The following is a 24,997-nucleotide window of genomic DNA, read 5'->3' as shown; positions in this document are numbered from 1 at the left end:
TTTGGAGAGCCATAAGTGTAAGTGAAAATTGCTCAGTCATATCTGACTCTTTGTAACCCCATGGACTATACAGTCCATGGAATTCTCCAGGCCAGAATACTGAAGTGGGTAGCCTTTTCCTTCTCCATCTTCCCAACCCAGGGAAGATCTCCCACATCACAGGTGGATTCTTTACCCACTGAGTCACCAGGGAAGTCCAAGAATACTGGAGTGGGTAGTCTATCCCTTCTCCAGGGAATCTTCCCAACCCAGGAATTGAACCGGGGGTCTCCTGCATTGCAGGGGGATTCTTTACCAGCTAAGCTACCAAGGAAGCCCTAGCAATTTGTAAATCCCCTCACTGATCTTGTTCCCAAGGGCCATAATGACTAAATTGGATGATAGAATGAGATCTGTGGTAGTTTGTCACTTTAATGGGAGACGTATCCTGACTTTGCAGTGACTTGGAAGTCTTCCTTAAAGCACAGAACACATCTTGGGGATGGGAGCTGGATTGCGCGCAATATTTAAAATTCTGGTGGGTGCCAAAGAAATGCTCAGTGGAGGGACTGCCTGAATTTGAAATTGCCAACCTGCTTGCCTCTCTAGTAAGTCTTCTAATTTTTAGCAGCAGTCTCCACTGCTTATTGTGGAGTCCATCATTAACCAGTGAGAGGCTCAGAATCCTCACCTGTAAAATTGGGATCATTTGTACTGAAGAATTAATTTACAGGGAAACAGTGGAGAAACAGACATAGAGAATAGACTTATGGACATGGGGAGAGGGGAGGAGAGGGTGAGATGTATGGAAAGAGTAACATGGAAACTTACATTATCATATGTAAAATAGATAGCTAACAGGAATTCGCTGTATGGCTCAGGAAACTCAAACAGCGGCTCTGTATCAACCTAGAGGGGTGGGATGGGGAGGGCGATGGGAGGAAGGTTCAAAGTGGGGAGGATGTATGTACACCTATGGCTGATCCATGTTGAGGTTTGACAGAAAACAACAAAATTCTGTAAAGCAGTTATCCTTCAATAAAAAAATAAATGAATAAATAAAAAGTTGGGATTGTTTGATGAACCTCTGAGTGGTTTTGAAGACTGAGTAACATCTGTGAAGTGACTAAGACCAGAGTCTGCCCTTAGTACACACCAGCCTCTCTTATCTTTTAACATGGGAGACTTTTCTTATTCCCTAGCATTTAGAAACACAGGTTTATAGTATTTTTAAGTTACAGTAGTTCATATTTATTAATAATGAATCCACAGTGTATTTCAGGTACCATAGATTGAATTCTTTTTGATTTATAAACTGGTATTATCTAGTTGTTGGGATTTTCCCATATGGCTTAGGACAGTGTTGAAGCAAATCTGCAATTATTTAATTAATGAATATTATTATTTTACTTGTATAGTCCTCAGTACTGAGTACTAGAATGAAGTTCTCTGTATAAATTCTATCATTTACTCCTTACAGTGAAGATGCTGAAGCGCACAGAAAGGTCAAGGAATTTGTTCAAGGCCAGATTGGAGGGTTCTGAGCGCTCCTCTTTCCCTTTAGTATGTGTTAAATCACTGAGAAGCGGGTCCCTCGGAGTGGCGGACGTCGGTGCTTTGTGGATGGCTTTCAGTCTGGGTTGGTATCATATGGCTGACCATGTCCTTCCTTAGTCAAAAGGACTCATGCTCGGTGTTGCGTGTAGAGCTAGCACAGCTCACTCACGAGCACTGCACTTCATTCATGTTCCTGCGGGGCCCTTCCGGAGTCTGTCCTCTCTCTAGTTCTTAGTGGCCTTGGAGGAAGCAGTATAGCTAGTGATTAAGAGCCCAAGGCTCTGAAATTGGACAGCCTGGAATTAAATCCGAGCTGTCAGTTACAAGCCATGTCAGCTAGAGCAAGTTACTTATTTCTGTGTCTCAGATTCTCATCCGTAAGTTGAAGATAATAAATAGTATTTAAAGAGTTGTTGTGAGGATTAATAGAGTATACCTACACACACGGGCTTCCCAGGTGGCTGGCTCAGTGATAAAGAATCCACCTGGCAAGCAGGAGATGCAGGTTCAGCCTCTGGGTTGGGAAGATCCCCTGGAGAAGGAACTGGCAACCCACTCCCGTATTCTGCCCTGGGAAATCCCATGGATAGAGGAGCCTGGTGGGCTATAGTCCATGGGGTCGCAAAAGAGACACGATGTAGCCACTAAACGATAACACCACCACCACCACACACACACACACACACACACACACACACACACACAGTACTTGAGGTGCTTAGAGCAGTTCCTGGCACGTAGTGAGTGTTCTGCAGTGTTTGCAGTTGATAATAAGATGATGGTGTTCTTTGAGCATATCTATATGGGCCATGTCATTTCTGTCTTCATATTCTGCACAAGGTCTGCCCCAGTGGTGGGCATCCCATAAAGGTCTATTGACGAAATGGATGGATGTGGCTGGGTGGGAATGGTTGAATGCATGACCAGTTCTTTTTTACCCTGAAGTGGTATTTGCCTCATTGAAATAAGGTCTCTGTTTAGTTTCTGATTCAAGATTGAATAATTAGAAGTTGACCCAGAAAAGTTAAAATTATTTGTCGATCATCAATAGTTATTAAGTGCTTACTGTGGGGTGGGCACAGGCTAAATATTTTATGATTAACTTATAGAGCCTTTCAAGAGCCTGTGAAGCAGGTACCGTCCATTTTACAGATAGTAAGTTTCATGCTGCATTGAGCTGTGCATGCTTAGTTGTGTCTGACTCTTTGAGACCTTATGGGCTGTAGCCCGCCAGGCTCCTCTGTCCATAGGATTTATCAGGCAAGAATACTGGAGTGGGTTGCCATTTCCTCCTCCAGGGGACCTTCCTGACCCAGGGATTGAACCTCTGTCTCTTGCACTGGCAGCTGGCTCCTTTACCACTGAGCTACCCCTGTAGTTAAGAGGTAGGACTTTGAATTAGGGGAAACTGTGAAGCCCACATCGCCAACAGAGCTGTCATCTCAGCTCTGAGATGTGTGACCTTTAGCCTAGAGTAAAGCACTCATAGACTGTTGTATTATCTGTTATTATTACAGCTTCTCTGAGGCAGAATCATAAACACCAGAACTACTTGAGTACAAGTGTGAGAGCCCTGGATATTTGATGTTTATCATATCATAGCATGTCATGGGTGTACAAACTACATATTCCTTTGTTGAAAATTCTGGCTTTGGGGAAAGTCTTCATATTGAAGCTAAAATTTTAGTACTTAAATTTAAAATTATTTTCTATATGGTGTCTTTGGTGGAAATGGAAAAATGCTGTCCATGGCTCTCAGTACTGCTTAAAATGAGTTAAGTGTGGAGTTGTCTTCATTTTCTCTTTCCTAGGTTAAACTCTTTCTTTGGGTTTCATACTTTTCATCCCTATGGATTTCATTTATCTTTGTTTTTTTTCTGGTTTTGTTTTCAGTTTTCCCCAGAAGTATTAAGAGCCCAGCGTTAGTCACTCTGAGCCTGGCTGATATTTGTTATGACCTGAGGTAGTATATCCTCCTTCACAGTCAGAGTCTGTGAGGTGACGATGCCTCCCCTGCGTGAGGAGACGATGCCTCCCCTGTGTGAGGAGAAGACACCTCCCCTGCGTGAGGAGAAGACGCCTCCCCTGTGTGAGGCAATACACAGCACAGAAACACTGGTTGGAAAGGTCCACTGGAGAAGGAAATGGCAACCCATTCCAGTACTCTTGCCTGGAAAATCCCATGGTCAGAGGAGCCTGGTGGGCTACAGTCCATGGGGTCACCAAGAGTCGGACACGACTGAGCGCGCACACGCAATGTGCCTATCCAGTATCTAGAACATACGCTCGAGAAGTAGAAAGAGGTCATTCCATGCTGCCTGGCGCACTGCATGGAAAGCTGTGTGTGTGTATACATGTGTGCAAACGTGTGTGTGTGTGTGCATGTGAATGTGCACGCATGCTGTCGGCACAGATCTGCTGGCTTGTACCAGGAAAGACCTATTCTCCATTTTCCTCAATGGCAAACTCCTCTTTTCTCACAGTATGTGAGATGAAAATATCATTCTTGTTGCCATTTTCCTTTTGATTAGCTTTGTATCTAGGGCTGCAAGTTTTCCTTTGGACTATTTTTTTCTGATTATTTTCTCACCAGTGGTTAGGAATAGAAATGGAAGGAGGCCAGGAAATGACTTATCTGAAAAGGAGTCTTCTCCCCACCCCTAAGTACATGCATGTAAACAGGAAGAAAAATGAATAGCAACTACCTTTTGATTCCTTGGCTAGATTATAGTGTTTTATTGTGCCACTTAGAAGAAGAGTTATGGAAATATATGTCAGAGTGATAGCCAGCTGGCTATCTGAAGTGAGTATCAGCTTTCTGGAAGCAGTAGAGACATTTTCCTGTCATTTTATTGCATTTTTTTTAGAATTGCCTGACTGCTAGAGAGTGTTCCTCTTGCCACAGTGCTGCAATAAAAGTAAACACATACATTTCTAAGAAACAGATTATTAGAGAGTTTCTTTGAAGTGTTTAAATAAAGAACATTTGTTATATGCTCCAAGCGTTTGATTCTTAACTCTTCCCGATGGAGCAGCCTCGTGCCTCTCAAACGTCACTTAGCATTGAAGGAATCTAGAGAAATTGAGAGGCAGCCGGTGCTGGACCTGCCCTTCTCTGGTAAACTGGAGACCTGGATGACACGCGAGGCAGTTACTGTCAGTCCCAGGAACACAGCCAGCCAGGACTTTGATCCTTGAGAGAAGAGTCACGTGAAGTGAGACTCACATTTGCCCTAGTTTTCTGCTGGAGCACACATTCCCTGGTCTGGGTACCAGGAGGGGAAGCCTATTACAGCCTGGTGGTCGGCAGAATTCAGGGCTGTTGAAGAGGCTGAAGTTTGTATGGCAGGCAACTGGGGAGGAGGGAGCTATGAGAGGGGAACTCAGAAGCTGAGATGTGTATCCATACAGGTTGAGACCTAGTAGAGAGCAGCTTCTCCTGGGTGGGAAAGAGAATGGCCCTGGCAGGGATCATGCAGTGTGGAGAGAAATGGAGAGTTCTGGGTTAGCCAGGGTGGAGAGACCTCATTGAGCACCTTGACCGTTCCCTTGGGACACCAGAAAGACCACGTCTAGGGGTTAAGGGTCATGCATTAGGACTGAGGACATAACTCATAGACCCATCTTAACCAATTATAAAGCCAAACCTTGCAGAACTGGGAGGATCTGCCAGTGACTTCGCTGCCATCAGCTCCGTCAGCAGGTTGTAGCCATGGTAGTGAAGTTCAGGCCAGGCAAGGATCACCAATGAATGCTAAATCTAAGGGGAAATTTGACGATAGACAAGATGTTTGCATGGTCTGAAAGCATCTCCCCACAGATTACTTATTATAAGGGGAAAAAATGATTTTTCTGGGGAGAAATTGGACAGCACTTTGGCTCGGTGATTGAAATTTATATTGCCAGGGAGGGGTACATAGACTTCACATACTTTCAGCTATGACACCAGAAAACATCACCTCTGTAGTTTTCTGGCTGATAATGCATAAGGTGAATTGAATCATGAGGAAATGTCAGACAAGTCAAAATGGAAATGTTTTGTTAATATAAGGAAAGTGAAAGTTGCTCAGTCGTGTCCAACTCTTTGCGACCCTATGGACTATGCAGTCCATGAAATTCTTCAGGAGAGAATACTAGAGTGGGTAGCCTTTCCCTTCTCCAGAGGATCTTCCCAACACAGGGATCAAACCCAGGTCTCCTGCATTGCAGACAGATTCTTTACCAGCTGAGCCACCAGGGAAGCCCAAGAATACTGGAATGGGTAGCCTATCCGTTCTCCAAGGGATTTTCCCGACCCAGGAATCAAACCGGGGTCTCCTGCACTGCAGGTGGATTCTTTACCAACTGAGCTATCAGGGAAGGGGAGGACTATGTATTCCCTTGGACAGCAAGGAGATAAAACCAGTCAATCCTAAAGGAAATCAACCCTGAATATTCGTTGGAAGGATTGAGGCTGAAGCTGAAGTTCCAATATTGGCTACCTGATGTGAGAAGAGCCAACTCATTGCAAAAGACCCTGATGCTGGGAAGGATTAAAGGCAGAAGGAGAAAGTGGTGACAGAGATGAGATGGTTGGATGGCATCACTGATTCAGTGGACATGAGTTTGAGCAAACTCTGGGAGGTTGTGAAGGACAGGGAAGCACGGCATGCTGCAGTCTATGGGATCACAAGAGAGTCAGACACAACTGAGTGACTGAACAACAACAACAAATATTCTTCTGAAGTGTCAGTATCATAAAAGATAAAACAGAGCTATATGTCTCAGATTAATGGCAGCTAGATGCAATACCTTACCCTGGACTGGATCCTGAATTGGAGGAAAAAGAAATGCTGTATAGCACATTATTGGGTTAACAAGGTGGTTGTCAATTAAAGTATTGTATCAATATTAAATCTACTAAGATTGAATACTAACATTATGGTTATATAAGAATATGTCTATTCTTAAGAAATAAATTCTGAAGTATTTGGTGCCGTGATGTATGGAACTTTTTTCCATGTGGCACAGAAACAAAAAAATGTTGAGTGAATGCAGGTGTCTGTAGAGACAGAGAGTGAATGACTCTACGTGTAAATGTTGAGTGAATGCAGGTGTCTGTAGAGACAGAGAGTGAATGACTCTACGTGTTAAATGTTAGTAGTGGGTGAAGATTTGGGGAAAGGGTACGTGGCATTCTTGATATTATTATTATTCTACAACTTTTCTCTACACATGAAATAATTTCCGAAAAGAGAGAGAGAGAAGCAAAGCCTAGCAATTCTATGACTTAAAGAGAAAAAGAAGGTATGTGGAAAAGATACATGTGTTTCTTAACTATCTTGTTGTGAATTTTCTACCCTTTGGGTTGTCTCCGGTAAATAAACATTTAATTCTATGGCAGTGTCTGTGTCACTCAGCTGCTGCTGCTGCTAAGTCGCTTCAGTCGTGTTCGACTCTGTGCGACCCCATAGACGGCAGCCCAGCAGGCTCCTCTGTCCCTGGGATTCTCCAGGCAAGAATATACTGGAGTGGGTTGCCATTTCCTTCTCCAGAGTGTCACTCAGCAGGCAAAGGCATTTCTATATCTATTGCCTAAGAAGGTATATGTCGTACAAGAATAAATAACAGTGCTGCTTTTCAAATTGAAGCCACTGTATCATTTGTTGCTGTGGAAGAGATTGGAATGAGTCATTCAGTTCAGTTCACTCGCTCAGTCGTGTCCGACTCTACCACCTCATGGACTGCAGCATGCCAGGCCCGCCTGTCCATCACCAACTCCCGGAGTTTACTCAAACTCATGTCCATGGAGTTGGTGATGCTATCCAAACATCTCATCCTCTGTCGTCCCCTTCTCCTGCCTTCAATCTTTGCCAGCATTAGGATCTTTTCCAGCCAGTCAGTTATTTGCACCAGGTGGCCAAACTATTGGAGTTTCAGCTTCAGCATCAGTCCTTTCAATGAATATTCAGGACTGATTTCCTTTAGGATGCACTGGTTGGATCTCCTTGCAGTCCAAGGGACTCTCAGGAGTCTTCTCCAACACCACAATTCAAAAGTATCAATTCTTCGGTGCTCAGCTTTCTTTATAGTCCAACTCTCACATCCATACATGACTACTGGATAAACCATAGCTTTGCCTAGACGGACCTTTGTTGGCAAAGTAATGTCTCTGCTTTTGAAGATGCTGTCTAGGTTAGTCATAACTTTTCTTCCAAGGAGCTGCTGCTGCTACTGCTAGGTCACGTCAGTCGTGTCCGACTCTGTGCCACCCCATAGACGGCAGCCCACCAGGCTCCTGTCCCTGGCAAGGAGCAAATGTCTTTTAATTTCCTGGCTGCAGTCACCATCTGCAGTGATTTTGGAGCCCCGCAAAATAAAGTCTGTCACTGTTTCCACTGTTGCCTCATCTATTTGCCATGAAGTGATAGGACCAGCTGCCATGATCTTAGTTTTCTGAATGTTGAGCTTTAAGCCAACTTTTTCACTCTCCTTTTTCACCTTCATCAAGAGGCTCTTTAGTTCTTCTTTGCTTCCTGCCATAAGGGAGGTGTCATCTGCATATCTGAGGTTATTGATATTTCTCCCGGCAATTTTTATTCCAGCTTGTGTTTCATCCATCCCAGCGTTTCTCATGATGTACTCTGCATTTAAGTTAAATAAGCAGGGTGACAATATACAGCCTTGATGTACTCCTTTCCTGATTTGGAACCAGTCTGTTGTTCCATGTCCAGTTCTAACTGTTGCCCCCTGACCTGCATATAGATTTCTTAGGAGGCAGGTCAAGTGGACTGGTATTCCCAGAATTTTCCACAGTTTCTTGTGATCCACACAGTCAAAGGCTTTAGTATAGACAATAACGCAGAAGTAGATATTTTTCTGGAACTCTCTTGATTTTTTGGTGATCCAGCGGATGTTGGCAATTTGATCTCTGGTTCCTCTGCCTTTTCTAAATCCAGCTTGAACATCTTGAAGTTCACGGTTCACGTATTGCTGAAGCCTGGCTTGGAGAATTTTGAGCATTACTTGAGTAGCGTGTGAGATGAGTGCAACTGTGCAGTAGTTTGAGCATTCTTTGGCATTGCCTTTCTTTGGGATTGGAATGAAAACTGACCTTATCCTGTCCTGTGGCCACTGGTGAGTTTTCCAAATTTGCTGGCATATTGAGTGCAGCACTTTCACAGCATCATCTCTGAGGATTTAAAATAGCTCTACTGGAATTCCATCACCTCCAGTAGCTTTGTTTTTAGTTATGCTTCGTAAGATCCACTTGACTTCGCATTCCAGGAAGTCTGGCTCTAGGTGAGTGATCACACCATTGTGATTATCTGGGTTGTGAAGATCTTTTTTGTACTGTTCTTCTGTGTATTCTTGCCACCTCTTCTTAATATCTTCTGCTTCTGTTAGGTCCATACCATTTCTGTCCTTTATTGTGCCCGTCTTTAAGGAGTCATAGAGTGTTCCAATTCCTACTCTGATGCTTGCCAGCTGAAGGGTCACTGAAAAGTTCCTTAACCTTGGGATATTTGGCCACTGCATTTTATAATAATATTTGCTTAGCCTCAATATCTTACAACTTCAATGAGAAAACACATGTGAAAACTTTTTGTAAATAATAATGGTCTTTTCTACAAACATAAAATTACTCTTAATAGTTTAGTTAAATATGAAAATTGCCTTGGACCAAGGTAAAGACTTTCCTTAATTCAGGTGGCCTTTCTTCCTTTTAAATGTCAAGAATGATTATACAAGAGTGGTTTGTTTTTTTTTTCCCCTTGACCTCTTTATTCCTTCTGGTTGCCTCGTTTCTGATTCCCTGCCTTTATTATTCTAGGCAAAGCTGCAGTGACGAAAGGAGTGGTGTAATTTTTGAATTTCAAGAACAGTGAAGTAGGCGATGGCAGCGAGCGTATAAAAGGACACGTAAGTCAAACTGAATGTTTTCAAACATCTGTTCTCAAACATCTCATGGGTCTGATGTTCCTCAGAATCTCTCCTGCTTAGTTTTGCAGTGGTCTGTGAGGCTCTGACGGATGGAGGGATCTTTCCGGTCTTCGGCCCCAGGTCAAAATCAGCCAAGGAAAGGCCAGGGTAATTTGCAGGAGGAAGGAGAAAGGTTTGAAGAGGCCACTTTACTCATTGGAGGTGGAAGACAACGTGGGCCAGGGTGGGAGAAACACAGAAAACAAAGGGCACGGAAACCCTCTCCGAGTCGTTGGAAGTGACAGAAAAGGGTCTTCCTTGCCAGATCAGAAGCTTCAGGGAGGCCTGGGAGAGTCATTTCCTCTAATCAGAATTGCCTTGGTTGCAGCTCCTTATCCAGGAAGATTACATTTACCAGGTCTGCTCCTTCTCTGGAGTTGAAGAGTCTAGGCCAGTGCTTCCCAGACGTGAGATTAAGAATTTGCCCTAGAACTAAATGTGGAAACTTCTTCACTTCTTTTCAGAAAAAGTCTGTCTACCAAAAGTAAAAGTCAGTTGAACTAAACAGCGTTCTTTGTAGTGGTAGTTGACTTCCATTCTGGTGCATAATGTTACTATGTCCATATATACATCCAAAAAAAATCGCCTAGTTTTACTTGTTTTTAATCCTGATAAGAATAGTATATTGCATGTGATATTCTGCAGCCTTCATTTTTTTTCACTCAGTTGTACTTTTAAGATTCACTTGTTGCATGTAATAGTAGTAAATGAATTTTTATTGTTAAATAAAATTCTACTCCAAAAATCTATCATAGTTTATCTGTTGCTCCATTTCCTTCTAACAACTGGTATTTTGTTGCCATTCTAATGAGTATAAAATAGCATATCAATGTGGTCTCAATTTACACTTTCTAATGAATGGTGAGATTGAGCAGTTTTTTTGTGTGTGTGTCCTTTGGAGAGGAGAGGTTATGACTTTAGAGAAATTTTTCAGTCTTGAAGTTGTGTTTCTTTTTTTATTTTTTGGTTTTGTTTTTTGAAAATAGTCTAGCAGTCTCTCTTTCAATTATGTTGTGGTTTCATTGCTCATCTTCATTCTTTTTGATTGAAGTTTTTGTTGATTTGTGTTCTCACATATTATATCCTTACACCTTTACTTGGGTTCTTTTTCTAGTTCTTCTGTTGAATATTTACTTCCTTGGAAGGTGGAATCGCTACTTGTAGAATAACTCCCAAGAACAGAGTCTATTTTCTGTTAAAGTATCACTTTCCTTTTCACCAGAATCCTAGATACGTGGATCTCTGACTGAAGATGTCCTTCTGCCACATGTGGAGTACAGAAAATAGGTATCTACTGCTGTGAATTAGAGGCATCATCTCTGTAGACTTCTGCAGGCTTATATTCTGCACCCTTTTAATGGACATAGAAAGTCGCTTGAAGATTTTGGTCTCTAAAATGTTAAGTTGCCTTGTGCTTCAGCACATGGGAAAAAAAAAATATTATTTCAAAATGGATGTCAACTGAGAGTGTTGATGTAATAGTTTTTTAATTCATTCTGCAACAGAAACATCATCTGTAGGCCATCATGCCTTTTCAGAGACCACACAGATGTGATGGGAGTGTGTGGATTAGGAGTTTGTGTTGGCGGTGACATGTTAGGCAGGTTTCTACTCTGCAGAATCTTTGTGCTTTGCAGGTTATGCATTGGATTTTTAATGCTAGTGTTATCATAGAGAAGGTAGGCACAGAAAACATCCCCAGGGAATGCTGAGCTCTGTGATGAGCGATTCTCCGAGGGGCTACCTCTTATTGGACCCATACCTTCACTTGGAAAATATAAATATCAGATAATTCTGTGTCTTTTCCTCCCTTGGGTAGCAAATTCTAGTGAGTGGTTACTTTGCGTTCTTATTTGCTTGGTTATTGTTGGCTGTCAGTTCACCTACTACTGCCATTTTGGTTTGGTTGGCTGAACACTCCAGGAACTTTGCCTGGAGAGCTAGGAAAGAGATGAAGAAGTGGAGAAGTTTACCAGGAACGGCCAGTGGGTCCCCGGGGAGGCCCTGCCCAGGCTTTGGGCCGGGGAACCATCATTCACAAGCACAAACTGCTTGGGTCTGAAAAGGGTCTGATTACCACTTCCCCCAGTTCTCTTGGCCTGGACCAGCCAGTTCATTTGATAGATCAGCAACTGGCCCTTTGAACCACCCAGTTCTCCTCTTTTAGCTATAAATGTATCCCCTGGAAGACTGTGATTTGAGCCATTAGCATGATTTTAATACAGTTCACCTGAATGCAGTTTCTTTCCTTCTGCAAAATTGTGACTCCAGTCGTATCAAAATGGTGCAGAGAGAGATCTCCAGAATGCTGTCTTTCAGGTGTCATTTTTAGTGAGGGCATCAAAACTAGGGCTTGACAGGCATTGTTGGGATGAGTGACCATAAACCTGAGTTTGCTCACCAGGCCCCATCGTATGAATCAGAGCTGTGCTTTGCTTCACACTCACTGTACATCTCCCAGACTTTGGTCCTAATCTTGCTCTCTAGACCAAGAACAGTTCCTCACTGCTCTCTGACTCAACCCTGGAATACTTAGCCATTTGTAACATTTTCCTCCTTTCTCACGTGACATCATAAATTTGTATATTTCTAAAGAAGGTTCTGAAAAGTAGAATTGTTTTAAACTCTTTCTTCTCCAACCTGCCCTCCTTGCTCCTCACCAAATTCGCATCTGAATACTTGTTATTGTGCCCTTTATCTGATGCCTTCAAACATGCCCACAAAATAATTTCTGTTTGCCTTTGTCTCAGGCCAGGCGTTCAGGGTGGGAAGCATGATTTAGAGGGAACCACGTTAGGTTCCTCAGTAGCCAGATGACCTGGCTTCAAGTTGAATGTCTACTTGAAGTCTGTATGACTTTGGTTAATCACTTAGCTTTTCTGTGTTTTCATTTTCCCACCTCATCTATTCATATGCTGGAGCAATGGTTCTCAAATGTTTTGGTTTACAGTTCAGTACAGTTCAGTCGCTCAGTCATGTCCAACTCTTTATGACCCCATGAACCGCAGCACGCCAGGCCTCCCTGTCCGTCACCAACTCCGGGAGTCTACCCAAACCCAAAACTTTCTATATGTCCAACTCTCATATCCATACATGACTACTGGAAAAACTATAGCCTTGACTAGATGGACCTTTGTTGGCAAAGTAAAGTCTCTGCTTTTTAATATGCTTTCTAGGTTGGTCATAACTTTCCTTCCAAGGAGTTCAGTTCAGTTCAGTTGCTCAGTCGTGTCCGACTCTTTGAGACCCCATGAATTGCAGCATGCCAGGCCTCCCTGTCCATCACCAACTCCCGGAGTTCACTCAGACTCACATCCATCGAGTCGGTGATCCCATCCAGCCATCTCATCCTCTGTCGTCCCCTTCTCCTCCTGCCACCAATCCCTCCCCGCATCAGAGTCTTTTCCAATGAGTTAACTCTTCGCATGAGGTAGCCAAAGTACTGGAGTTTCAGCTTTAGCATCATTCCTTCCAAAGCAATCCCAGGGCTGATCTCCTTCAGAATGGACTGGTTGGAGTAACTGTCTCTTAATTTCATTGCTACAATCACCATTTGCAGTGACTTTGGAGCCCAGAAAAATAAAGTCAGCCACTGTTTCCACTGTTTCCCCATCTATCTGCCATGAAGTGATGGGACTAGATGCCATGATATTAGTTTTCTGAATGTTGAGTTTTAAGCCAACTTTTTCACTCTCCTCTTTCACTTTCATTAAGAGGCTCTTTAGTTCTTCTTCACTTTATGCCACAAGGGTGGTGTCATCTGCATATCTGAGGTTATTGATATTTAAGGCCCCTTTATACTCTTTAAAAATGATTGAGGGCCCCAAAAGGCTTTGCTTATATGAGTTATAGCTAGCATTTGTGGCAGGCAGATAAATAGCCCCCCAAAGATGTCTACTTCCTAATCCCCAGAACTGATGCATATGTTACTTTACCTGGCAAAAGAGACTGCCAGTGTGGTTACATTAAGGATCTCGCAATGCAGAGATTATCCTGGATTAATCAGGAGAGCTCAGTGTAGTCAAGGGTCCTTATAAGAGGAAGACAGTGTGCAGGTGGCCTCCAGAAACTGGAAGAGGCAAGGGACACATTCTCCTCTGGGTTCAGGAGGAGCTCAGGCCTGTCAACACCTCCGTTTTAGCCCTGGAAGGCCTGTTTGTAGACTTCTGACGTACAGAACTATAATTTATGTCATTTTAAGCCACCTATTTATAGTCATTTGTTATAGCAGCAATAGGAATCTAATGCAAATATTTTCTGTTAAAAATTAAAAGTGACAAATTTAAAAAATTAATTTATTTAGAAATAATAAACTCTTATAGGTTAGCATCAATTACTTTTTTGGGGCGGAATAGTTATTTTTCAACTGTTAGTGAGACAACTACCACTGCTATACATTTTTATAAATCTCTTTTAATGTCTGGCTTAATAGAAAGTACCTGGATTCTCAAATCAGCTTCTGGATTCAATTTGTTGTGGTATCACGTGTCATGTAGCCTCTGAAAAACTCCCCTGAATATATTCACAGAGAAAGAGCATTGAAAAGGCAAATACTGTCTTAACATTATTATAAAAATAATTTTGGCCTCATGGATTATCTATAACATAGGCCTCTCAGGAAGTACCCTACTTTGAGAACATCTGGGCTAGAACATAGCCACATAGCTATGTCTAGCTGCCAAGAGTCTGAGAATTGCCGTTCTTATTCTAGGTGCCAGCTTTTAAAAGTGAGGGTTTAGAAAGGGACATTAAAGGACATTGATTGTTATATATCAAAGTTTGATACCCATGGTGGGTAGACAGTTGCCAAAATGTTGGTTTCCCTTCTCCTTGTCCTCATATTAGCTAGGAAAAATGGGCGTTCTGCTTAGACTACATCCTTTAGAAATACCTACAGTGGAACACAATGGCATGTAGGTGGAGTCATAACTGCAGAGAGTTGCATTTTTAGCATTTGTAGATTGATTATATGAAATATCTTTTGTTTGGTGCTCACAGACAGCTTTTGATGCCTTGTTTGGGTCTTTTGAATTTAACAATGCACTTCCTTTCCTTGGGTAGGATTATAGTTGAAATTGAACTTCAGCCTAGCTTTGATTCGTAGTTGTCCTTTATGGGTTTGAAACTACACGGGGAGTAACATTCCCTCTTGGTCATTTTATAGATGGTTCCTGCTTCTCCCTCTCAGTATTCTTTTGCTGAAGAATAACCCAGGTCCAGTTTCTGATGTGAAAGAGCACTTAGGAATATTTGTGCAAAGTAGCCTGTAGTTTAAAAAAAAAATGTATGTAAATACAGTAAAAACAGTTTGGCGTTAAGTGGCATGATTTTGAGCTTAATATAAAGCTTAATACTGATCTCATTAATTGATGATATGTGTTTAATGCATTTTTTAGTGCTATCCTCATCTTTAAATTGATTATTGTAATAGCTTTTGGGTGAATAAGGACTTAGAAGATATTTTAACATCCCAAATATGGTTAGTTCAACCTCTGGAGTGGGAGAATCCTTTGTATGTTTCACAGAGTTGACTGTCTATTTCCTGACTGAACTGATTGGAAACAAGTTTTGATTTGGGATGGGGGTGGGGGAGGAGAAGAAGCAGAATTTAGAGGCTCAAGCACTTGGGGAAAATGTGTACCTGATGTTTCCTTGGGGAAAATGTGTACTGACTGGTGGGTACTGTGGACCAAAAACAAACCAAAAAATGCTGCCTATTGTTCTAGTAAAGGATTCAGTAAGGACTGTGGTGGCCATAAAGTCACCCACCACTGCAGCAGCCACCCAGACCTTGTAGCCGGAGGGGAGCTCAGGATGCAGAAGAACAGGCTGCTAACCATCAGGCCACCAGCCCCTTCAGCGCCTGGATGGTGCACAGGGAGGGGAGTTCAGGGTGGAGGAAACCCAAAACTGGCCCTGGATAGCTAAGATGCTTGTCAAAGGAACGGCTTCAAGAAACCCAGACTCTTGTATCTTCCGCATACATAAATTAGCTGAGATGTCTGGATTTTTTTATTAACAGCAATCTTTTGATGTTTAACTAGATATTTTTTTCCCTGTAGGAAAAATTCCTGTGTCTCCTGGCTCCTCCCTTATCTCTTGGAAAGTTTTTCAAAGCTATCTGGCAGACAGCAGTCCCTGGCTATAGTCCTTAGTAAGGACTGCGGACAGACATAACTCTCCACTTTTTAGGTTGTGCGTCTTTTTCAGTTGACAGTGCTCTGGGGGCCAGAGGGTCACTGCAGTGTCTGGTTACGATTGTGAACTGGAGGTGGTCAGGGCAGTTCTACTCGCTTTGCTCTTTTCCCCAGCAGCCCCTGAAAACTACCTAGGGATTGTCAGTTTCTCCTCTGCCCCATGGTGTACTGTGTTAGCAGGAATTGGATTGAAACCTTAGTTAAAATAGAGTGGAAGCAATTTTTTTGTGACTCCAACTTGAGGTACCACAAACCTCCTGGTACTAAGCAGCCTGGATCTGGGGTACTCAAAAGTTTTTAGCAACTAGCATCATAATGGTAGCACTTATTGCACATATATGAGCATAACAGAAAAACTGTAAGTGAAACTGATAGGAAGGTTTGTCCCTATGTTAGTTTCTGAATACATTTCAGATCATCACCGGTGGTTCTCCAAGCAGGATATCCCTGAGACTTGCTAGGTGTTTCAGGAGGCAAAAGTGAGCTTGCCCGTAGCGCACTTCCCTCTTTAGGGGGTTTACAATCACATCCATATGGTGGCAGAGGTTAGGGTGCTGATTCAGCAAAAGTCTTAGTTAAAAGCCACGTGGTCATTCATTGCAGCAGCTAGCAGTTTTGAAAACATGGGCTGGAATATTTTTCTGATGCTTTAAAATAAGAACAAAACAGTTGTTTTAAGATGGCAAAACAATGAGTGTTTTGATTTGGCATTTCCTGCATTGACTAATCACTATATGTAAACGATTTCTCTGATCAGGAGGCTCCACTAGCCAAGAGCTGTGCCTTACTGTATTTTTTCATCAGCTCTTTAGCAAGCCTGGGCCCAGGAGGCATTTCAGGCTTGTAGCCAGCCCTCCCAGGCCTTCAAACACTCTTTGTTGCCTCTTGCACAGAGGGCCCCAGGGTGTTTTGGAAGCCACGTGTGACTTTAAGGAAAAGATTAGCAAGAGGCAGAAGCACGTACTAGCTGCTTTTGGGATTTTTGCTTTCACTCTCATTTCTGACTGATTTCCAGGCTGACTCCCATAGCAGCTGTTGCATGCACTTGCTCCTTTTTGAACTCCTGGCCTCCCCTAGCCCAGCGCATGGCAAATGCCCTCAGAAACGAAGCCCTGGAGGGACTTCTCTGGTGGTCCAGTGGTTAAGAATCTGCCTTCTGATGCAGGGGACACGGGTTCGATCCCTGGTCTGGGAGCTAAGATCCCACGTGCCATGGGACACTTAGGTCCCCACACCACAACTAGAGAGCCTGTGTGCTGCAGTGAAGGTCCCCTGTGCCGCAGATAAGACCCGATGCAGCCAGCAAATAAAATGCTTTTTAAAAAAGAAAGAAATGAAGCCGTGGGGACAGAGCCTGCCCTCTGCCTTCCTCCTCTCCGCCACAGTCTAGCTGCCATTCTCCTGGCAGGTGCCACAGCTGGGCTGGTCCTGAGCTTCATTGGGTACAGGTGTGTCTTATTTCTTCCTCCTCACACATCTCCCTTGTCCTGCCCTCCCCTCTGTCAGGCGTCCAAGCATGCTGCTGTTCCATTTCGCTGCCCTGTTGTACGATTCTTGAAATGGGTCAACTGTCCGATGCCTCCAGCGGTGTCTTTCACATTCAGACTCATTCATTCCCTCACAGCCACACTTCACACATTATAATCTGACAGACGTGCCTTGAATATTCAGAAAACGTTTACTGACCACCTCCTGTGTACACAGCAGCTGTGTGCAGATGCCAGGAGACACAGAGACGAATCAGACTACTGACCACCTCCTGTGTACACACAGCTGTGTGCAGATGCCAGGAGACACAGAGACGAATCAGACTACTGACCACCTCCTGTGTACACACAGCTGTGTGCAGAGGCCAGGAGACACAGAGACGAATCAGACTACTGACCACCTCCTGTGTACACAGCAGCTGTGTGCAGAGGCCAGGAGACACAGAGACGAATCAGACGCGTTGTGCTGTTGGTGGGGAAGGGGAGAGAAATGTGGGAGCAAATAGTGAGAGACGACTTCCAGTAAGAACATGGACTAGCTATAGTGAGGACACAGCGGGAGAGGGAGCAGCTTGGTCCCAGAAGGTGTGTAAGTATGGCCCCGAGACAGGAGAAGAGGGTCATAGCAGCCATCAGCCGGAAGCGGATGGGGCGTTCCTGTGACTCAGCCCCTTCCCAATGGGATGCCACCGTGACTAGCCTAGGGCAGGGGGACACCTCTGTAACGAAAGGATCTCTAATGGTGGATTTGGCTCACTGCGGCAGAGGGTTGGAAAGGAATTTGGGAGGCTGCAGCTATCCCTAAAGTAACAACATGGGTAGGCTTTGACCTAAGAAGGTGAATGGTCCTTGGTACAGTTTCTCAGAGATGGAGGACTTCCTTATATTCTTCCTCTTTAAGAATTTGTTGGTTATGTACTCACTGTTTAATGGCCCTGATATTTAGATGCTGTGTTTTTGTGGGAAGACCTCATAAATACTGAGTTTCAGGATGAGCGTAGAATACAAAGACCTCCCAGTCCAAACCAGATCGTGTTTTACTTCTCATTCATGGATAGTACTTGCCCCGGTTTGTAACTGTGTGTGTATGTAAGTATGTCTCCACTCTTAAGTTCTTTTAGGGATGAGAACTGTTGGTTTCCTTTTCAACCTTATGTCCATATTGCCTCCACTGGGCTTGGCATATAATAAGGAAAGAATGAACAGGGCAGACACTCAGCCTGAAAAGTGAACCGAAAAGTCAATGGTGGGGTTTGCACAGTGAAGCCTGAGAATAGATAACTGACTTTTTAAAAAAATTTTTTCAGATTGAAGTGTGGTTGATGTACACAGGTGTACAACATAGTGATTCACAATTTGTAAGGATTATACTCCATTTATAGTTATTATAAAATCAGTGGCTATATTCCCTTGGTTGTGCGGTATATCCTTGTAGCTTATTTTATGCCTTAGACTTTATACCTCTTAATCCCCTACATACCTTGTGCCCTCCCCTCTTCGCTCTTCCCACTGGTGACCACTATTTTGTTCTCTATATCTGTGAATCTGTTTCTTTTTCCTTTTAAATTTTGGATAACAGAGTTCTAATTTGGTCAAGGAAAAAGGGCAGAAGAAAGTCATCGTTTACTGAAGTCCCTTCCAGCAGATGATGTTTACAGAACCAAAAATGTCTTTTCAAAATAGAATGTGCTTAATGGAACAGATATATATTCTGATTATAGTAGTGCTTATATGAATCTATACATGTGATAAAATACTATAGAACTGCACACAAAAGAAAGGGGCAAGAATTGAACATGTCGAAATGAATGAAATCTTAACAGGATCTGTATTTTGGTTAACAGGATTGTACCAATGTCAAGTTCTTGCTTTTAATACTTTTATTATGGTCATGTAAGATAAGAGGTGCATACATGGGAGCTCTCCACTATTTTTGTAACTTCTGTATGAGTCTCAAAGTATTTTGGGAATTCCCTGGTGGTCCAGTGGTTAAGACTCTGTGCTTTCACTGCTGAAGGCGAGGGTTCAATCCCTGGTTGGGGAACTAACCAAAAGCTGTGTATCACGGCCAAAAAAACATTATTTAAAGGCAAATAAAAATAGATATTACCAAGTCCTGGAAAAGATACTGAACAACTTGAACTCTCTTGCGCTGCTGCTGCTGCTGCTAAGTTGCTTCAGTCGTGTCCAACTCTGTGTGACCCCATAGACGGTAGCCCACCAGGCTCCCCCGTCCCTGGGATTCTCCAGGCAAGAACACTGGAGTGGGTTGCCATTTCCTTCTCCAATGCATGAAAATGAAAAGTGAAAGTGAAGTCGCTCAGTCGTGTCCCACTCTTAGCGACCCTGTGGACTGCAGCCTACCAGGTTCCTCCGTCCATGGGATTTTCCAGGCAAAGTCCTGGAGTGGGGTGCCATTGCCTTCTAGTGGGAATGTAAAATGGTACAGCCACTTTGGAAAACCTGGGTTTTTTTTGTTTTTGTTTTTTTTTTACAAAGTTAAATATGTACTAAAGGAGATCAGCCCTGGGTGTTCTTTGGAAGGACTGATGCTAAAGATGAAACTCCAGTACTTTGGCCACCTCATGTGAAGAGTTGACTCATTGGAAAAGACTCTGATGCTGAGAGGGATTGGGGGCAGGAAGAAAAGTGGACGACAGAGGATGAGATGGCTGGATGGCATCACCGATTTGATGGACGTGAGTCTGCGTGAACTCCAGGAGTTGGTGATGGACAGGGAGGCCTGGCGTGCTTTGATTCATGGGATCGCAAAGAGTCGGATACGACTGAGCGACTGAACTGAATGGAACTGAAATATATACTTAGCATGCAAGGGAGCAATTTCACTCCTAGATTCTTACCCCAGAGAAATAACCTATGTTCACACAAAAACCTGTAGGCTAATATTTGCAACAGTGTTATTTATTTTATTTATTTAGTTTGGCTGCTTGCAGGAACTTAATTCCCTGACCAGGGATTGAACCCAGGCCCTCAGCAGTGAAAGATCAGAGTTGTAACCACTGGACCACCAGGGAGCTCCCAACAGCTTTATTTCTAATTGCCCATGACTTGAAAAGACTCACATGTCCTTCAGCAAGACAGTGGATAAGCAAACTGGGCACTGATGAAATACTACTCAGTACTAACAAAGAACAAACACAACTAACTGGATGAATCTGAAATGCATTATGTTATATGAAAGAAGCCATGCTCAAAAAGATACATTCTGTGCATGATTCCATTTATATGACATTCTGGAAAAGGCAAAAGTAGGTTCATCTAGTCAAGGCTATGGTTTTTCCTGTGGTCATGTATGGATGTGAGAGTTGGACTGTGAAGAAGGCTGAGCGCCGAAGAATTGATGCTTTTGAACTGTGGCGTTGGAGAGGACTCTTGAGAGTCCCTTGGACTGCAAGGAGATCCAACCAGTTCATTCTGAAGGAGATCAGCCCTGGGATTTCTTTGGAAGGAATGATGCTAAAGCTGAAACTCCACCTGAAACTTTGGCCACCTCATGCGAAGAGTTGACTCATTGGAAAAGACTCTGATGCTGGGAGGGATTGGGGGCAGGAGGAGAAGGGGACAACAGAGGATGAGATGGCTGGATGGCATCACTGACTCGATGGACGTGAGTCTGAGTGAACTCCGGGAGTTGGTGATGGACAGGGAGGCCTGGCGTGCTGCGATTCATGGGGTCGCAAAGAGTCAGACACGACTGAGCGACTGATCTGATCTGATCTGATAGGGTTAGAAAAAAGACCAATGGTTTCCTGGGGCTGGGAATTGGGGAGAAGCTTGACTTACAAAGGTTATAGGGAACTTTTACCTGTATCTTAACTGTGGTGATGATGACATGACTATATGCTTTGGTTGAAACTTATGGAATTGTTACCTAAAAAGGATGGATAACTGCATGTAAATTATATCCCAAAAATCTGACTTTAAGATGAAAACACCACCACCAACAAAAGTGAATAATGAATGATGTTCTTTAGCTTAAATCCTCATGAAGGGTTCAGTGGCTGTCACTTGCCCATGATTGGATAAAGATTTGTGAAGTCATTGATTACAGTGATGTCTGTTCAAACTCCAAAGTGTAGCCTCTTTAGTACTTTGGCCTCTAATTGAGCAATGGAAATAGCTATGACTATAGAGATGGGTGTTCTAATATTTTTAAACAGAATGCTTTGGGGAGATTAAAACAAAAGCTTCTGACTCTTGCTTTAGCAGATCCAGTCTTTAGTGTGTGAACATGTAATCAATTGTTGCTCTATCTCCTTTCCTGGCTTCTTTGCTGTTAGAACAGTCATTAATGGAGTAGACTTACATGCATTTTTAGATTGTTTTAAATATAAGCTATAACAACTGGGCTGTGATTTTTTTTTTTCCTCCTAGAAGGATGATACAATATTGTATGGGGAAAAACCCAAGTTTTGATTTGGATAGGAAGAAGGAAGGCTTATTTCATCACTATAGCCAGTATAATTTAAATATAACTCGCAAATGTTGGTAGCAGGAATTAGAAGATTCAGACTGAAAATTCAGTGGAGCTCTGAAGCAGTATCTCTTAATAATCACCATCTTCTGTAAATCAAAGTCAAAATTTGATTTTGAAGGAAGATTGAACTCTTTGCTTGATTTGTGGAGTTGAAGGATATAACTTCTCCCTTTATGGAACAGATAGCTGGATAATGCATGTGAGATTGCAGCAGTCTTTTCCCAGTAGAAGACTCCTTGTTAATTTAAAACCGGGACTTACTAGGTTGGTTTGGATTTAATGCAATCCAGTATTTCAGCGGAGCAAACACTTAATCATTAACCACTTGTGATGCCTATTATGAGGGTTGGGTTTGCACAGCCAAATAAGCCGCAAGCCCTGTTTTCAAGGAGTTCGCCATCCAGCGTGGTCACCTGAGCTGTGTGCAGCCCCCTTAAGTCCAGCTGCAGGAGAGACCCCTTAAGGAGGAAGCCCTGACCTGGGATGCATCGCTTCAGTTGAGCCTTGTAAGTAGACTTTTGTTTGGGCCTAAAAGAGAGCACTCGGTTTTTCAGGCAGGATGAGCCAAGTGCCATATGAAAGCTTTTGTGATCAGGGAATCATCATATTGAAGCAGGGTAAAGAATTTCTTCTCTTTCTTCCCAATTATTCAGACTAGAATATAGATAGATATAAATACCAGAAAAAATATATAAAATTATACTAGAAATACTGGAATACTAGAAGGATATAAAATTATAAGTAAATTACCCCTTTTAGTCCTCTATTAGTTTCTATTGCGGGTATAATTAATTTTTACGACAATGTTACTGTTTTGAAACAACACAGATTTATTATTGTAATGCTTCTTTAAGCCAGAAGCCCAACATGGGTCTCACTGGGTTAAGATCAGCATGTCTTGAGACTTGGCTTTTCCGGGTTAAAATCTGCGTGTCTGAGACTTTCGAGAGGCTGCCACTGTTCTTTGGCCCGTAGCCTCTTCCTCCATCTTCTCTCTGACATTTATTTGTAGTCAAATCCAAGAAAGGGTTTCTGATTTTAAGGACCCATGTGATTAGATTGGGGCAGCCTGGATAATCCAGGATACTCTTCCCATGTCAAAATCCTTGATTTACCACATCTGCAGAGTTAGGTAACATAGTCACAGGTTCTGTCCACAGGATGTGGACATGGGGCCATTATTTTGTGCACCATATCTGCCTACCCTTATTCCTTTTATTCTCCCCACTGGTAAATTATTTGGATACCAAAGCAAGCATAAACATAATGTATTTATTTATGAAAGTGAAAGTGTTAGTCACTCAGTCGTGTCTGACTCTTTGCAACCCCACGGACTGTAGCCTGCCAGGCTCCTCTGTCCACGGAAGTTCTCCAGGCAAGAATACTGGAGTCAGTAGCCATGCCTTCCTCCAGGGGATCTTCCCAACCCAGGGATCATACCCCAGTCTCCTGTGTTGCAGGCGGATTCTTTACCTTCTGAGCCACCAGGAAAGCCCATACCTTAAAGTACTTTCCTCTTATTAGCACTCACTGAACTGTCTCGTTTATTCCAAGTGCTGTAACTGAATTCTGCTGCTGCTGCTGCTAAGTCACTTCAGTCGTGTCTGACTCTGTGCAACCCCATAGACGGCAGCCCACCAGGCTCCCCCGTCCCTGGGATTCTCCATTCTAGTGAGCAGATATTACTTTTTTTTGAAGATCACAATTAATGCTGGAGGGATCATCTTTGGACATATATCTTGATATTCTTTTCCGCACACATTCGTAAGGAAAATATGAATATATGTGGGTTGTTAATTTTGAAAGAAGATTGTAAGCAATTAATAAAATGGGAAAAGAAAAGGAATACGTGATACAAACGGAAGTTCTCTAAAAACATTGAAGAAGGAAACGAGCATTAATTTGTGGTTTATGATATGCCCATCACCATGCTAGCAGATGACTTCCTTTTTGTCACATCATGTTCCATGGTGATACCAAGAGATCTGTTGTTAGCCCCAGGCTACTGATGAGGCAAATGAGCAGTAGAAGCTCGTGTAACTTGGTCCAGGTTGCGGCTCCGGGGTCCACATCACCCTGCCTCCCCAAAGACAATGGGGACCCCTTCAAGTTATACCCCCTACAGCTCAGTCCTCAGATGTGGGCAGCATACCAAGTGGTGACTCTTCCGACACCCTTAGATTGTTTAACTCTTTGAATATTTGAGGTGCCCTCATGTGCATCCTCACTTGCACTTAAAAAAAGGTCTCGGGGAATGAGTGACCGCAGTTTTAAATCTGGCATTGCTGCCACACAGCACCCTCCAGGGACTTGTGTGTTGTGACCAGTGGCTCTGGCTGGGCAGCGGGGGCTCCTGACAGTGGGCGACCTTCAGGACACTCAGAGAGTCGCCCTGATGAGTTCTGCTGTGGGGGCTGACGTGGGCTGCACCCTATTCTGGGCTGAGATGGGGGTCCCTGTTGCCATGGGACCACTGGTCTGGAGGCCTGGTTGGAACAGAAGTTCTCCTGGGACTCCCACTGCGGGGTGTTCACAAGTTGGGGTTTGACCCTCCTGAAGATGGCATGAAGCCTGGTAGGGCTGCTTTTCCAGAAGAGCTTCCAAACACCAAGCACGTGTAATTGCTGCCTCTGTCCAGCCTGGCAGGGCCATGCTGGCTGGTAACCAGTGTGATACCAGGCTGTTGGCTGTTTGCCAGCTCACTTGGGAAGAGGGCAAGGGCTTGGGTTCCATGGTACATTGACCTGGATGTGGTGATGGTTTTGCTTCTGGGGTCATAAAAATCAGGAGGCTGTTTCAGGGTGCAGGTTCGGGTTCCCTGGTTCAGGTCTTATTCCTGAACTTGCTCTTATACAGAAAGAAGCGTGATCAGTGTGTGCAAAATTGTTTATCGCTTCTCCAGAGTGAATAGCGTTTGATGAAGGGATGTCAGAACTGCTTGCTTTTCAGCCTGTTTAGCATGGCTCCAGCTGGCCTGGGCCCAGGGCCTCTGTGTTCCTGGGCTTCTGTCGCTTAGAAGAGCTGCATGGTGGCAGGAGACAAGGGGCTGCTTGTGTGCATTCCGACCAGTGGCAGCTGCAAGAGAGGAGAGTGATAAAGTCCTTCTGTTTTGCTTTTGCTCAACTCTAAAGGCTACTTTAGGGTTTTTATAACATTACAGCATTCCTTAGGAAAGCTTGACTTGGGACATTTATGCTGAGGGTTTTAGGGATCTTTTGTGAGGAGAGGTACTATCTGTCAGAAGGACAGCGGGGATGGAACTCTCGGCTGCCTCTAGCTACCATCAAGCTGTGTGATCTTGTGCCAGTCACTCCCCT

The 24,997-nt window shown here is 43.5% G+C and overlaps 1 protein-coding gene across 47 annotated transcripts in view; it reads left to right on the top strand.

Moving 5' to 3' along the window:
- Positions 1 to 24,997, top strand: part of SGMS1 (sphingomyelin synthase 1) — a 324,245-nt gene that overhangs the window by 87,685 nt on the left and 211,563 nt on the right. For 43 of the 47 annotated variants that reach the window (XM_070781227.1, XM_070781241.1, XM_070781239.1 and 40 more), the window contains one exon: positions 9,350 to 9,438. The gene's annotated coding sequence lies outside the window, so the exon portion shown is untranslated. Of the gene's footprint in view, positions 1 to 9,349; positions 9,439 to 20,800; positions 22,187 to 24,997 lie in introns of those variants that run through there. The other 4 variants (XM_070781229.1, XM_019988713.2, XM_070781247.1 and 1 more) reach the window with 1 other exon arrangement.

The sequence above is a fragment of the Bos indicus genome, chromosome 26 (genome assembly GCF_029378745.1).
Source record: "Bos indicus isolate NIAB-ARS_2022 breed Sahiwal x Tharparkar chromosome 26, NIAB-ARS_B.indTharparkar_mat_pri_1.0, whole genome shotgun sequence".
NCBI classification, from domain to species: domain Eukaryota; kingdom Metazoa; phylum Chordata; class Mammalia; order Artiodactyla; family Bovidae; genus Bos; species Bos indicus.
The sequence above is the reverse complement of the archived record's forward strand: the minus strand, read 5'-3'. Positions and strand labels throughout refer to the sequence as shown.